The sequence below is a fragment of the Oncorhynchus keta genome, chromosome 7 (genome assembly GCF_023373465.1).
Source record: "Oncorhynchus keta strain PuntledgeMale-10-30-2019 chromosome 7, Oket_V2, whole genome shotgun sequence".
Taxonomy (NCBI): domain Eukaryota; kingdom Metazoa; phylum Chordata; class Actinopteri; order Salmoniformes; family Salmonidae; genus Oncorhynchus; species Oncorhynchus keta.
The window spans coordinates 36,614,514-36,619,692 of record NC_068427.1 but is presented as its reverse complement, the minus strand read 5'-3'; the positions used below and the strand labels follow the sequence as shown (position 1 = coordinate 36,619,692).

The window sequence follows — 5,179 nt, the reverse complement described above, 5'->3', positions numbered from 1 at the left end:
AAAATAAATTCAGCACGTTTGAGTGGATGGGCATAAATAAGACGTTACACATAATTACTGATCTATAAAATACCTTACAATTATAGCATCCCCAAAAACTTGACGTGATTAAGATTCAGATTGTTTAATAGATGCTTCCCAACGCTCCGCCTCACAACAGGGAAAATGCCTGTCAGTCTGCATGCTACTGTACATTTAAAATCCTGATGCTGACAATAATCCTTAATAACACAGTCCTTAACAAACAAAGGGCCTTGTTCCAGTTCAAAGTGTGACCTGTCCACACCTGTGCTGCAAACCGTGACAAACAAGCACCTGGTAAATTGGGACTTGGCTCTTTCCATTGGTCCTGTAGGAGAGAAACTAGAACTGGCCCATTCAGATTCCATACCCTTTTACAGTGTTAATGAGGGAAAATATTCCATTAAATGGTTTATGTAGAACTTGAGAATACCAAACCACCCGTTATTGCCTAACAGTCTGTCCTATTTTCTTATATGAGCAGTATGGTAACTGGTGAAGGACAACAAGACGCCAGTTTCTGAAAGCGTAAGGGATTTTTTTAAAATACCAACACAATTTTGGCTCTTTCACAGGTATTTTACTTTAATGGAACAGCTTGTGAAATTTCGTAGCAAGGCTCGATTTGTAGCTGCACTGTTGTGGTTTTCAGGCCTCATTGGAGCTGAGTTGTGTCAATTGAAAACGTTTCGTATTGAGTCAAACGTGGTTTTCTTAGGGAGTTGAGGGCAATTATAGTGTCTCTACAGGTCTGACAAGCTGCCGTGTCGAGTTGCCCTGAACATGAGCTAACTAAACAGACAGACAGGCACACAAGGCCCTATTTAGAGAATCATACAAAGCCTTGTCTAGTGTTAGTCTGTGTATGCACACCTGCCAAAACACTATTCACAGTTTCTTTTGACTTGCTAAAAGTTATATTTTCTGACAAAACCATTAGAGCCTATATGAAATAAATCTGTGTAAAACCTTTAAAGTGAACAAAAATGATACTTTTTGATTTCTGGCAGGCAGACAAGAACGAAAGTCTTTGATACTTCAGAGGGACCTTGCTAAATGTCAGATATCATGTGTAGTAAGTCATTTGCAGCTGCTGTGATGTACAAAGAAAGAATGACAAATTGGGATACTGCAAGTCACAACCCTGTGGCGGGGTCTGTTCCTACAATTTTCCACAGATGTTCTTCTCACATTTATTCAATATCACTCATAAGAAATTGTCAAAATAAAATATATTTATTTATCCAGTGGATATTTAAATTCATACCCACTCCTCTGAAACACTATTCCCATAACAGTTAGAGCTTGAATTAGCTAACCCCAGAATTAAAGTTTTACCACTTTAAACCAATAGGAGAATGCAGAATGGGAGGATAAACTACTTTTGTAAGTTGTTAGGGTGACACTGGTCTTCATATGGACAGTGAACACACTATTTTATTATTTCACCTTTATTTAACCAGGTAGGCTAGTTGAGAACACCTTTATTTAACCAGGTAGGCTAGTTGAGAACACCTTTATTTAACCAGGGAGGCTAGTTGAGAACACCTTTATTTAACCAGGTAGGCTAGTTGAGAACACCTTTATTTAACCAGGTAGGCTAGTTGAGATCACCTTTATTTAACCAGGTAGGCTAGTTGAGATCACCTTTATTTAACCAGGTAGGCTAGTTGAGAACACCTTTATTTAACCAGGTAGGCTAGTTGAGAACACCTTTATTTAACCAGGTAGGCTAGTTGAGAACACCTTTATTTAACCAGGGAGGCTAGTTGAGAACACCTTTATTTAACCAGGTAGGCTAGTTGAGAACACCTTTATTTAACCAGGAGGCTAGTTGAGAACACCTTTATTTAACCAGGGAGGCTAGTTGAGAACACCTTTATTTAACCAGGTAGGCTAGTTGAGAACACCTTTATTTAACCAGGTAGGCTAGTTGAGAACACCTTTATTTAACCAGGGAGGCTAGTTGAGAACACCTTTATTTAACCAGGTAGGCTAGTTGAGAACACCTTTATTTAACCAGGTAGGCTAGTTGAGAACACCTTTATTTAACCAGGTAGGCTAGTTGAGAACACCTTTATTTAACCAGGTAGGCTAGTTGAGAACACCTTTATTTAACCAGGTAGGCTAGTTGAGAACACCTTTATTTAACCAGGTAGGCTAGTTGAGAACACCTTTATTTAACCAGGTAGGCTAGTTGAGAACACCTTTATTTAACCAGGTAGGCTAGTTGAGAACACCTTTATTTAACCAGGGAGGCTAGTTGAGAACACCTTTATTTAACCTGGTAGGCTAGTTGAGAACACCTTTATTTAACCAGGTAGGCTAGTTGAGAACACCTTTATTTAACCAGGTAGGCTAGTTGAGAACACCTTTATTTAACCAGGTAGGCTAGTTGAGAACACCTTTATTTAACCAGGTAGGCTAGTTGAGAACACCTTTATTTAACCAGGGAGGCTAGTTGAGAACACCTTTATTTAACCAGGTAGGCTAGTTGAGAACACCTTTATTTAACCAGGTAGGCTAGTTGAGATCACCTTTATTTAACCAGGTAGGCTAGTTGAGAACACCTTTATTTAACCAGGTAGGCTAGTTGAGAACACCTTTATTTAACCAGGTAGGCTAGTTGAGAACACCTTTATTTAACCAGGTAGGCTAGTTGAGAACACCTTTATTTAACCAGGTAGGCTAGTTGAGAACACCTTTATTTAACCAGGTAGGCTAGTTGAGAACACCTTTATTTAACCAGGTAGGCTAGTTGAGAACACCTTTATTTAACCAGGTAGGCTAGTTGAGAACACCTTTATTTAACCAGGTAGGCTAGTTGAGAACACCTTTATTTAACCAGGTAGGCTAGTTGAGAACACCTTTATTTAACCAGGTAGGCTAGTTGAGAACACCTTTATTTAACCAGGTAGGCTAGTTGAGAACACCTTTATTTAACCAGGTAGGCTAGTTGAGAACACCTTTATTTAACCAGGTAGGCTAGTTGAGAACACCTTTATTTAACCAGGTAGGCTAGTTGATAACACCTTTATTTAACCAGGTAGGCTAGTTGATAACACCTTTATTTAACCAGGTAGGCTAGTTGAGAACACCTTTATTTAACCAGGTAGGCTAGTTGAGAACACCTTTATTTAACCAGGTAGGCTAGTTGAGAACACCTTTATTTAACCAGGTAGGCTAGTTGAGAACACCTTTATTTAACCAGGTAGGCTAGTTGAGAACACCTTTATTTAACCAGGTAGGCTAGTTGAGATCACCTTTATTTAACCAGGTAGGCTAGTTGAGATCACCTTTATTTAACCAGGTAGGCTAGTTGAGATCACCTTTATTTAACCAGGTAGGCTAGTTGAGATCACCTTTATTTAACCAGGTAGGCTAGTTGAGAACACCTTTATTTAACCAGGTAGGCTAGTTGAGATCACCTTTATTTAACCAGGTAGGCTAGTTGAGAACACCTTTATTTAACCAGGGAGGCTAGTTGAGATCACCTTTATTTAACCAGGTAGGCTAGTTGAGAACACCTTTATTTAACCAGGTAGGCTAGTTGAGATCACCTTTATTTAACCAGGTAGGCTAGTTGATAACACCTTTATTTAACCAGGTAGGCTAGTTGATAACACCTTTATTTAACCAGGTAGGCTAGTTGAGATCACCTTTATTTAACCAGGTAGGCTAGTTGAGAACACCTTTATTTAACCAGGGAGGCTAGTTGAGATCACCTTTATTTAACCAGGGAGGCTAGTTGAGAACACCTTTATTTAACCAGGTAGGCTAGTTGAGAACACCTTTATTTAACCAGGTAGGCTAGTTGAGAACACCTTTATTTAACCAGGTAGGCTAGTTGAGAACACCTTTATTTAACCAGGTAGGCTAGTTGAGAACACCTTTATTTAACCAGGTAGGCTAGTTGAGAACACCTTTATTTAACCAGGTAGGCTAGTTGAGAACACCTTTATTTAACCAGGTAGGCTAGTTGAGAACACCTTTATTTAACCAGGTAGGCTAGTTGATAACACCTTTATTTAACCAGGTAGGCTAGTTGAGAACACCTTTATTTAACCAGGTAGGCTAGTTGAGAACACCTTTATTTAACCAGGTAGGCTAGTTGAGAACACCTTTATTTAACCAGGTAGGCTAGTTGAGAACACCTTTATTTAACCAGGTAGGCTAGTTGAGATCACCTTTATTTAACCAGGTAGGCTAGTTGAGATCACCTTTATTTAACCAGGTAGGCTAGTTGAGATCACCTTTATTTAACCAGGTAGGCTAGTTGAGATCACCTTTATTTAACCAGGTAGGCTAGTTGAGAACACCTTTATTTAACCAGGTAGGCTAGTTGAGATCACCTTTATTTAACCAGGTAGGCTAGTTGAGAACACCTTTATTTAACCAGGGAGGCTAGTTGAGATCACCTTTATTTAACCAGGTAGGCTAGTTGAGAACACCTTTATTTAACCAGGTAGGCTAGTTGAGATCACCTTTATTTAACCAGGTAGGCTAGTTGAGAACACCTTTATTTAACCAGGTAGGCTAGTTGATAACACCTTTATTTAACCAGGTAGGCTAGTTGAGATCACCTTTATTTAACCAGGTAGGCTAGTTGAGAACACCTTTATTTAACCAGGGAGGCTAGTTGAGATCACCTTTATTTAACCAGGTAGGCTAGTTGAGAACACCTTTATTTAACCAGGTAGGCTAGTTGAGAACACCTTTATTTAACCAGGTAGGCTAGTTGAGAACACCTTTATTTAACCAGGTAGGCTAGTTGAGAACACCTTTATTTAATCAGGGAGGCCAGTGGAGAACACCTTTATTTAACCAGGTAGGCTAGTTGATAACACCTTTATTTAACCAGGTAGGCTAGTTGAGAACACCTTTATTTAACCAGGTAGGCTAGTTGATAACACCTTTATTAAACCAGGTAGGCTAGTTGAGAACACCTTTATTTAACCAGGTAGGCTAGTTGAGAACACCTTTATTTAACCAGGTAGGCCAGTTGATAACACCTTTATTTAACCAGGTAGGCTAGTTGAGAACACCTTTATTTAACCAGGTAGGCTAGTTGATAACACCTTTATTTAACCAGGTAGGCTAGTTGAGAACACCTTTATTTAACCAGGTAGGCTAGTTGAGAACACCTTTATTTAACCAG

At 39.1% G+C, this 5,179-nt stretch overlaps 1 long non-coding RNA gene across 1 annotated transcript; it reads right to left on the bottom strand.

Moving 5' to 3' along the window:
* Positions 1–3,215: 3,215 nt before the first annotated feature.
* Positions 3,216–4,747, bottom strand: LOC127931141 (uncharacterized). The gene is made up of 3 exons (XR_008139907.1): positions 4,704–4,747; positions 4,275–4,406; positions 3,216–3,482 (listed from the first exon to the last, which is right to left on the bottom strand). It is a non-coding gene; the product is annotated as an uncharacterized LOC127931141 (long non-coding RNA).
* Between the last annotated feature and the right edge of the window lie 432 nt (positions 4,748–5,179).